Raw genomic sequence first — 11,751 nt, forward strand, 5'->3', positions numbered from 1 at the left:
GCCTCCTGCTTTCTTACAGCTTTAGATGATTATTTGAATGCTAAATCTTTAGATTATCTGGAGGTTATTTTTGTATGGCATAAGGTAAGAATTCAATTTTGTATTATTTTTCTGGGTGGTGAAAAAGTTACCCCATCATCATTATTAGGTGTCTCTACTTTCCAAATGATTTGGATTCTACTCTGTTCATACCCCCATGGGCCCATATTTGCTGGAGTCTGTGGACTTGGTTCTTAGTGAGCTATGTATTCCCATAACAGTATCATAGTTACTGTAGCTTTGCAACTGGATCTCTTGTAGGGTGAATAACTCCTCTGGTTTCTTTTTCCTTTTTTTTTTTTTTAATTAAAGTAATACAGTGTTTTATTAGTTTCAGATGTACCATATAGTGACTCAACAATGCTATACATTACTCAGTGCTCATCATGATAAGTGTACCCTTAATCCCCTTCACCTGTTTCACCTATCCCCTCCCCCCACTCTGGTAACCCACCAGTTCTCTGTATTTAAGTATTGGCTTTTTTGTCTCTTTTTCCCTTCGTTCATTTGTTTCTTAATTTTTACATGAGTGAAATCATATGGTATTTGTCTTTCTCTGACTTATTTCGCTTACATAATACACTCTAGTTCCGTCCATGTTGTTGCAAATGACCAGATCTCTTTTTTTTATGGCTGAGTAATATTCCATTGCATATGTACACCACATCTTCATCCAGTCATCTGTTGATGGACACTTGGGTTGCTTCCATGTCTTGGCTATTGTAAATAATGCTGCAATGAACATGGGGGTGCAGATATCTTTTTGAATTAGTGTTTTCATATTCTTTGAGTAAATACCCAGTAGTGGAATTACTGGATCACATGGTAATTACATTTTTAATTTTTTGAGGAACCTCCATAATGTCTTCCACAGTGGCTGTGCCAGGTTGCAGTCCCACCAGCAGTGTGTTCCTTTTCCTCCACATCCTTGCCAACACTTGTTGTTTCTTGTGCTTTTTATTTTAGCCATTCTGATAGGTGTAAGGTGGTATCTCATTGTAATTTTTTTTTTTTTTTACATCTTGAGAATTTAATATGAACAAAAAAAGCAGTTCTCTTTATAAAAGAGCTTACTATATAATTCATGTATTCAGCATTTCTTAAATATTTAGAAGGACCTACTGGGTTTTTTTTGTTGTTTTTTTGTTTTTTTATCCCAGCCATGTGTTTTTTTTTTTTTTATTTTAATTTTAACTTTTTTTAATTTACATCCAAATTAGCATATAGTGCAACAATGATTTCAGGAGTAGATTCCTTAGTGCCCTTTACCCATTTAGCCCACCCCCCCTCCCACAACCCCTCCTGTAACCCTCAGTTTGTTCTCCATATTTATGGGTCTCTTCTGTTTTGTCCCCCTCCCTGTTTTTATATTATTTTTGTTTCCCTTCACTTATTGTCACATTTTGTCTCTTAAAGTCCTCATATGAGTGAAATCATATGATATTTGTCTTGCAGTGACTGAGTAATTTCACTTAGCATAATACCCTCCAGTTCCATCTGTGTAGTTGCAAATGGCAAGATTTCATTCTTTTTGATTGCCGAGTAATACTCCAGTGTGTGTGTGTGTGTGTGTGTGTGTGTGTGTGTGTGTATACATATCACATCTTCTTTATCCATTCATTCATCAGTGGACATTTGGGCTCTTTCCATACTTTGGCTATTGTTGATAGTGCTGCTATAAACATGGGGGTGTCCCTTCGAAACAGCACACCTGTATCCCTTGGATAAATGCCTAGTAGTGCAATTGCTGGATCGTAAGGTAGTTCTATTTTTAGTTTTTTGAGGAACCTCCATTCTTTTTTCCAGAGTGGCTGCACCAGCTTGCATTTCCCATCATTGTAGTTTTGATTTGTATTTACCTGATGATGAGTGATGTTGGACATCTTTTCATGTATCCGTTGGCCATTTGTATGTCTTCTTGGAAAAATGTCTCTTCAGGTTTTCTGCCCAATTTTTAATTGGATTATTCATTATTTTAGTGTTGGGTCGTATATAGTCTTTATATATTTTGGATATTAACCTCCGATCAGATTATCTTTTGCAGATATCCTCTCCCACTCGGGAGAGGATGCCTTGTCATTTTGTTGGTGGTTTCTTTGCTGTGCAAATACCTTTTATTTTGCTGTAGTCCAGCAAGATACTATATTTTGCTTTTGTTTCTCTCGCTTGAGGAAACACATAGAAAAATGTTTCTATGGCTTATGTCAAAGAAACTACTGCCTGTATTTTCTTGTAGGAATTCTATGGCTTCAGGTCTCACTTTGAGTTCTTCAATCCATTTAGGGTTTATTTTTGTGTATGGTGTAAGAAACTGGTCCAGTTTCATTCTTTTGCATGTAGCTGTGCAGTTTTCCCGTCACTGTTTGCCGAAGAGACCATCTTTTCCCCATTCGTGTTCTTGACTCCTTTGTCATAGGTTAATTGACCATATATGTATGGGTTGATTACTGGACTCTTTCCTGTTGTGTTGCTATATGTGGCTATTTTTGTGCCATTTTTCTTGTTTCATTTTTATAGTTGTCCTAGCTATTTGTGCACCTATATTCTTCCATATACATTTAAGAATCAATTTCCAGAAAAATTCAGTTGCACATTTATTTGGAATCCCATGCATTTGTTCATTTATCTGGTCCCTCAATACATATTTTTCAAGCATGGCACACACGTGCCAGGTGTTATAAGAACTATTAGAACTGTTACAAGAGCTGCAAATATCTAGAAATGGACAAAAAGTAGACTCCATCCTTGAGGAGTGTATAGTCTTTCAGGGAAGACAGATAAATATGTAACATGTCAGAGTGTGGTCAATGGGAGAGAGAAATGGAGCAAGGTAAGGGGATCAAGATGGGAGGGAGGATGCTGTTTTATTAAGGGTAAGTACGAGGGGGCTTTCTAAGGTGTTTTCAAGAGTTGTGAAGGGCGTGAGTGAGCTCTGCTGGTCTCCAGGAGAAGAGCACCCTAGGCAGGGAGTTGAGAGTGCAGAGACCCTGAGGAGGGATCTTGCTTTGCGTGTTTGACATGCAGGGGGAGTTGGGAGAGTGGTGGCAGAGGAGGACTAAGGGGATGGGGAGGTGGTGTGACCCTGTGGCCTATGCTCAGGATTATGGAGAGCATTTGTTGATTGATTAATATCTGATGGGAGCAGTCAGTGACACAGGAAAGGTATGTGGTCAGAAGACCTGTGTGCAAGTTCTAGTCCTGGCTCATAGTAGTTTTGTGGATGAACAAGTCTCTTATTAGCCTGAGCTGCTGTTTCCTTATACTAAATGGAGAATAATTGTAGTAATGTATGTACATGTGCTTTGGTAGCCTTTTGGTTTTGATATGTCAAACCTACAGAAAAGTAACAAGAATAATACAAGGAATTCCTGTATACCCTTTACCAAGATTCCCCACTTGCTTACATTTTGCCACATTTGCTTTGTCATTCACTGTGTGTGTGTGTGTGTGTGTGTGTGTGTGTGTGTTTCCCCTCTGACACCTGAGAGTAAGGTGGAGACCTCAGGCTCTTGTGTTTCCCTGGATCAAGGATGTTCTCATATAAAGCCACAGAGATTTGATGTGGATACAGTCTTATCTAGTCCACAGACCATATCTAAAGTTTTCTAATTATTCCATTGATGTTCCTTATGGCTAATTTTTCCCCAGTTCAGCATCCGGTCCAGGACCATGTACTGCATTTAGCTGTCAGGTCTCTTCATTCCTCTCTGGTCTGGAGCCATTTCTTTGTCTTTCTTTGTCTTTCTTGACTTTGTTATTAAAAAAAAAAAAAAATGTGTGTGTGTGTGTACACAAAAAAATGTTTTTTCCTGATACTTCTCATTATTAGATTCAGGTTGTGCTTTTTGTTGGAATTACCCTAGAGAGGATGTGTCCTTGATGAGTCATCAGGACATATGTGATGTATCACCAAGTCTGTCCACCATAAAGTTGCTATTTATGTGATTCCTCGTGAGTTTCTACCCTCTCTGTTAGTCTCCACTGATTATTTTTTTTAAATCTTTATTTATTTATTTATTTTGAGAGACAGAGAGAAAATGTGTACACACATATACCAGCAGGGGAGGGGCAGAGAGAGGGAGAGGGAGAGAGAATCCCAAGGAGGCTCTGTGCTGTCAGCACAGAGCCGGATATGGGGCTCAGTTTACAAACTGTGAGATCATGATCTGAGCTGAAATCAAGAGTTGGATGCTTAACTGACTGAGTCACCCAGGCGCCCCTCCACCTGATTATTTTCTAACTCTATTTTTGATTCTGTATTTATTAGTTGGTATTTTAAGTAAAGAAAGAACTTTCCCGTCTTCCCTACCTATTTATTTATATCACTATAAACTCAGGGATATTCAGTGACTCAGAATCCAGCCCTGTTGTTATTTTGTGCTCAAGATTGTCCCAGAGGTGTCCTGTGGGAATCCTTTCAGGATGCTTCTTGTGTTCTGTTAATCTGTTCCCATCATTCTTTAAGCACGTCTTTACTTTCCGGCATAACAAGGTGCTCTCTACTCAGATTATTCTTTCCCAGCCCCAGTCCTGGGAATCCACTTCTCCAAAAAGCCTCGTTCCTTTTAGCGGAAATGGCATTTAGAAACCAAAATCTGGATGCCAGGTGTGCTCATTGCTAATCTTGTCTTCCTTGTTATTGTTACATTAAATCCCAGCGTATATACACAGTCTATTCTGTTGTTGAGCACTTGGATTACTTCTACTTTGTGGGCCATTATGAGAAAGCTGCTAAGAATACTTTTTTTTTTTTTTTTTTTTTTTTTACCATGTCTTTTGTGAACATATGACTTCATTCCTTTTGGGTAACCATTTAGGAGGGTAGTTGTGGGTGTATGCTTAATATACAAAAAATTTGACCTTTCTCCAGGGTGGTTGTATCATTTAATGCTCACCAGTGAAGTATGAGAGTTCTGGGTGCTTTACATTATCACCAACATTGATATCTCAGTCTTCAATTTTAGCCATGATGGTGGATATGTAGTAATACCTTGCAGAGGTGGTAATTTTTCATTTTCTTGTTCACTAATGATATGGAGCATTTTGTCACATACTCATTACCTATCTGTATAGCTAGCTTCCTTTGCAAAATGTTTTTTTTTAATTGTGTTTTTGATATTGAGCTCTTTATATATTGTAGAGATACAAGTTCTTTGTCAGCTATATGTGTGCATGTGTGAGCATATACTTTTGTGTATCCATAATACTCTTTTTTATATTTGTCACATAATTTTTTTTCTAAGTATTTTTAATGAGAAGTTATTAATTTTCATAAGACTGATTTACCATTGTGTTTGTTTTATGGTTATGGCTTCCTATTTTGTAAGAAATCTCTGCCTAACCCTGGCTTGTGGAGATTGTTTTATGTTTAGGTCTTTGATCTATCTGGAATTAGTTTTTGTATAAGGGGTTAAGGTTGATGGTTTTTGACACGAATATTCAGTTATTCCATCAGCATTGGAGAAGACTTTCCTTTCTCCCTGAATCGCTTTGGCTCTCATTTGTCAAAAAATCAATTGACCATGTAAATGTGGGTCTATTTTTGGATTCTTTATTTTCCTTTTCTTTTGCTGTTTCATGTCCTTCGTATTTCCATACACATTTTTACACAGACTTTGGGGTTTTTTTTTTTGTTTTTTTGAAGTATTCATTTAATTTATTATTTTTTTTTAATTTACATCCAAGTTAGCATAGTGTAACAGTGATTTCAGGAGTAGATTTCTTAATGCCCCTTACCCATTTAGACCATCCCCCCTCCCACAACCCCTCCACTAACCCTCTGTTTGTTCTCCATATTTAAGGGTCTCTTATGTTTTGAATAGACTTTAAAAAAATTTTTTTTTTTAGTGTTTATTCATTTTTGACAGAAGGGGAGCAGGGGAGGGGCAGAGAGAATGGGTGACACAGAATCTGAAGCAGGCTCCAGGCTCCGAGCTGTCAGCACAGAGCCTGATGCAGGGCTGGAACTCACTGACTGCAAGATCATGACCTGAGCTGAAGTCGGACGCTGACTACTGAGCCACCCAGGTGCCTGTGAATAGACTTTGTTTTTAAAATAACTTTTAGATTTACAGAAAAGTTTATTTTTTATTTTTATTTTTTTAATGTTTATTTTTGGGAGAGAGAGACAGCACAAGCAGGGGAGGGACAGAGAGAGAGAGACACACAGAATCCGAAGTAAGCTCCAGGCTCTGAGCTGTCAACATAAAGCCCGACACAGGCTCGAACACATGAACTGTGGGATCATGACCTGAGCCAAAGTCAGATGCTTAAACGACTGAGCCACCTAGATTTACAGAAGAATTTAAAGGTAATATCAAGAGTTTCCATGTATGTTATGATCAGTTTCCTCTATTATTTTTTTTTTAATTTTTTTTTTAACGTTTATTGATTTTTGAGACAGAGACAGAACATGAACAGGGGAGGGGCAGAGAGAGAGGGAGACAGAATCTGAAACAGGCTCCAGGCTCTGAGCTGTCAGCACAGAGCCCAATGTGGGGCTCAAACTCACGGACCGTGAGATCAGGACCTGAGCCGAAGTCGGACACTTAACCGACCAAGCCACCCAGGCGCCCCAGTTTCCTCTATTATTGATATCATACATTAATATAGTACACTTGTTGCGATTAATGAATCACTATTGATGCATTATCAATTTCCTTAGTTTTTACCTGGTATCTTTTTCTGTTCCAGAATTCCCAATCCCATTTCATACCATGTTACATTTAGTTGTCATGTCTCCTTAGGGGCCCCTCTTAGCTGTGACAGTTTATTAAACTTTTGTTTGTTTTAAATAGTGACTTTTTTTTTAAGTTTATTCATTTTGAGAGAGAGACAGCATGAGTGGGGGAAGGGCAGAGAGAGAGGGAGAGAGAATCCCAAGCTGCCAGCGCAAAGCCAAATGTGGAGCTTGAACCCATGAAGCCACGAGATTGTGACCTGAGCCAAAACCAAGAGTCGGATGCTTTACCCACTGAGCCACTCAGGTGCCCAGGCTTTCTTTGTTTTTTGATCACCTTGGAAGTTTTGAGGAGCACTAGTTGGATGTTTTGTCAGAACTCTATAGGAATTTGATTTTTTTCTCATGATTAGAGTTGGGTTATAGTTTTTTGAGAGAAGAACACAAGAGGCAAGGTATTATTTTTATCACATATCAAGAGTACATACTATGAACATTACTTCATTTGATTATTGATGTTGATTTTGATGTTGACCTTTATCACCTGGCTGAGATAGTGCTTGTGAGGTTTCTCCATGGTGAAGTTGTGCTTTTTTTTCCCTTTTCCATACTGTACCCTTTGGGAGAAAGTCAGTGTGCACAGTGGGGGTTTATGCCCCCCTCCTTGAGGACAGAGTATTTACATAAATTTTTTGGAATTTTGCCTGAGAGACTGGACTTTTCCTCATTTTTTTATTTATTCAATCATTTTACTTTTTCTGTAAGATTTTGAATTTTTGAGTTGAGACTTGTTTATTGACTCAGCGTATATATCTTGATGGACATTTCATGCGTATATCTTGATGGACATTTCATATGTACTTGGAAAGAGTATGTATTCTGTAGTTGTTGGGTTTAGTGCCTTTGAATGTAAATTATATGAGATTCATCAATAGTGTTGCTCAGATATTTCTATCCTTACTGATTTCTTTGCCTCCTTGCTTACTCACTGAGAGAATTGTGCCCCTTTCCCTCCTCCCCAAGTTCATAAGTTGAAGTCCTAGTCCCACATAATTCAGAATGTGACTGTATTTAGACATAGGTCCTGTAAAAGAGGTGATTAAGTTAAAATGAGGCCAACTGGCTTAGAGTGGGCCCTAAGCCAGTCTGACTTGTGTCCTTGAATGAAGAGGACAATGAGAGACACTAAGCGTTGGCTGTGCACGGAGAGAGGACCGTGTGAGGACAACAAGCAAGAAGACCGCCATTTCTAAGCCAAAGTGAGAGGCCCTGCCAGACTTGATTTCAGACTTCTGGCCTCCAGAACTCTGAGAACATAAATTTCTGTTGTTTAAAGCCACCCAGTCTGTGGTATTTTGTTATGTTGGCCCTAGCAAACTAATACAGTACCTTTCCATCCATCTTTGTAGACAACACATAGTTGGGTATTTTTATTTGTTTATATGCTGTAATTATTGATATGAGTGGATTTATTTATACTGTCATTTTTCTTTTGGTTCCATATGATTTTTGTCCTACTTCCTTTTCTGCCTTTTGAAATTATTGAATATTTTTTTAGTAATCGCTTTTAGTATATCCGTTGGCTTTTTGCCAATACTTGTTTGCGTTATTATTGTGGTTACTTTAGGAATTACAGTATGCAATATTCATAACTTACCGCATACAGGTCATACTGTGTGATGATTTCACATAGAGTGCTATCATCCTGCAACCATTTTGTTTACCCTTCCCATTTTGTGATAATTTTGCCATATGTACCCACCTTCCTATATCATAAACCCCATAGCACCACATTGTAATTTTTGCTTTAAGTGGTAAAGAAACCAAGGGAAAGAAGTATACCATATATACATGTACATATACATACTTCTAGCTGTTTACCTATATGTAAAATCTGCAACAGCTTTCAAGATTTTTATCTTTGTTTTTCAGCAGTCTGACTGATATACGGAAGTGTGGTTTTGTGTTTATTTTGCTTGAGGTTTTCTGAGCTTGTATTAGTACATTCATTTTTCACCGGTTTGGGGAAATTTCGGCTATTATATCTTCAAATATTTCTTAAACTTTTTCTGCTACTGTCCTTCTGGGACTCCACTTACACATGTTTTGGACAGTTTGATACTATCCCACAGATTGCTGAGACTCTGGACATTTGTTAAAACTTTTTTTCTCTTGTTCAGATTAGATAATTTATATTAATTGTTTATATTAAATGGATATTTATTCTTAGATCTCCAATCTATTAAGCCCATTTAATACATTTTTCTCTTTTATTATTTTTCAATTCTAGATATTAAAATCTTTTTAATGTTTATTTTGAGAGAGAGAAAGAATTCTAAGCAGACTTTATGCTGTCAGCACCGAGCCCAATGCAGGGCTTAAACTCATGAACCATGAGATCATGACCTGAGCCCAAATCAAGAGTCGGATGCCTTGAGTGACTGAGCCACCCAGACACCCTCAATTCTAGATTTTTAAAAATTTTCCTGAGATTCCTGATCTGTGTATTCCTTGATATACTTTCCTTGAAAACCCTTAAACATATTTATAATAGCTATTTAAAGCTCTTGCCTGCTAATTCCAAGATCTGGGGTGCTTTCTAGTGATTGCATTTTCTCTTGACTGTTGGCCATTTTCCCCTATTTCTCATAGAGTGTGGATGAGACCATGCATGGAGTCTGGTTTATGTCATCTTCCTTTAAATGGCATCTCATTTGTACAGGAAGACACTTAAATTAGCAGCAGACCATTGTGGCCTTGTCAGGCATGGTGTAATCTCTGTTACAGCAGGCCTATTTCATTCCATTTTAAATTTAGTTTTAGGGTGCGTCCTTTTCTCTGGGGCTCACTCCTTCTAAGATGTGGCCTTTCTACATCTCAGTTAAATGGTGATGTGCTCAGTGAGCCCCTGTGCCCTGGCCTAGCTGGATTTCTGATACTTCTCAGCATTTTATGGCCTTTGGTATCATTCACTGCTTATCTCCCAGTTCTGTGGCAGGTGGTCTTTGTAGGGTCTTGCTGAATTTGGCCCTGCCGCAGGTGCAGCCCCGTCCTTGGCCAGAGACCTGCAGTGAGCGCTCTTGCAGACCTCTCTCTTCTCAGCTACCCTGCCCCCCAGCGTCCAGCTGCTTTTTCAGATCAGTGCGGGTGCCACCCTGCCTGGGTTCCATCTCCCTGTCATGTGTTCCGAGGACAGAAAAGGGGGATGGTCATGGGACTTGTTTCTTTTCTCCCAAAGAGCAGAGTCTTGTGCCACTCCATATGTGGAAACAATTGCCCCATATATTTTGTTTTATAGTTGTTTTGGCAGGACCGCACATCCATTACCAGTTACCCTGTGATGGCTGGAAGTGGCAGCTATGTGGTTACATGTTAAATTAGTTAAGATGTGGTTACATCTTAATTAGTTAAGATGTATACAAGTTCTGTATAAACAGTATCTGTACAAATACGTATGAGGGTTATGATGCTATCTTTATCCTGCAAGGATTTATAATTCTGTGGACAAGATAAAGATTGGGCTTTAAATACTGGGCATCCTGCCTATGTTTAGATCTCTGAAGCTTCTAGCAGCCAGATTATATAATGTATCACGAAAGTGATATGTACAGATTTCTTCACTTGCCTTCTCCCATCCTTACTCCACTAATTATGTTGTGTTAAAAGCTTTAAATTTCCTTTTCCTTAGGGAGAGCTTTCATGGACACAGAAAAGAACTCTTCCAAGCTTGTGCAGGGGATATGTCCACATGTTAACTTTTCTCTACAGTGTTCAATTCTCCTATAATGGAATGAAGGCCTATTTATTCCAAAATGGTTATATTGGTACTGTTCCATTTTATTGGGTTATCAGATTTTAAAGCCCTTCAGGCCAGAAATGAAACAGAATCTCTTACCCCTTCTGCCTTTTATTTCAGAAATACTAAGTTCTATGTTAATTGTTACAAGGGAGAGGCTAACATCAGGCAGTGGAAAAACTAGTTTTGAGCTAAGGTAAATTAGAATGCAAATGTGTGTTTGTATATAATTGTGATATAAATGTGTAATTGTCATCTTTGCTTCCTGTTTTGGTAGTTGGCCAGATAGAGACTAAAGAAGAAATTCTGGGGGCACCAGTGTCAGAAAGAGAAGACATAGAGTCCATGGCTTGGACTCTCAGGGCAGGAACACTGTGTCTGTGTCAAGTACATAGTAGCTGGTTCACTGGGATATTGATGTGGTTATGTCTGTTGGTATTTTCCAAATGAAAAATTCTCTCCTTAAAGAAAACACTTTAGAGCTAGAGTGATCAGAAATTCAATATTGATAGGAAAGTTTCCTTGTTTTCAGTAATTCTGTCTGAATTAACCAAAACTGCCGAGTCCATTTATGAGTAGCAAGGACTGAGTATTTTAAAACTCTGATACTTGTGCTCGCTTCGGCAGCACATATACTAAAACTCTGATACTCTTTTCCAATTCAATATTGCTATATCTGGATTTTCACAATGCTGCCCTCCCATAATCCCTTTCATTATCATATTCTGACATGCTTCCATGTAGTAATACAGAAAGGAAAAGCTAAGAGAAGCTGAGATAAATTTTATTTTTCTTTTAAACAGAAGAAAGAAAAGAGGTGGGGTTACACTTTTATAAATATCTATAAATATCGAGCGATAGGCAAATTTTCCAAATAAATAAATAAATATTGCCACATGCTAAAGAACATAGAAATTTATGGGGACTGCCTTGGCTCCTGCCAAAGGAAAAACCCCTAATAAATGGTATTGGGTTTATAAGATCACAACCAATTTTCTACCAAAGTCCTTTTCGGATTTTACATCTAGTCAGTATTGGGGAGCTTCCAATAGCTTTTATATAGTATAATATGAATGAAAGGAAATGAAAACTATCGAGAAAATATTTGCCATGCACTGCTATATAGTCGTATATATAGTTTTAGTGTTTCAGAATGGGCACTAGTCCTTCAAGTTCAGGTGAAAACAGTGGTCCAATGTTTCATAAGTAAAAGAACGGATCCATTTCTAAGGCTGGG

This window comes from Lynx canadensis, chromosome B4 (assembly GCF_007474595.2).
Source record: "Lynx canadensis isolate LIC74 chromosome B4, mLynCan4.pri.v2, whole genome shotgun sequence".
Lineage (NCBI taxonomy): Eukaryota > Metazoa > Chordata > Mammalia > Carnivora > Felidae > Lynx > Lynx canadensis.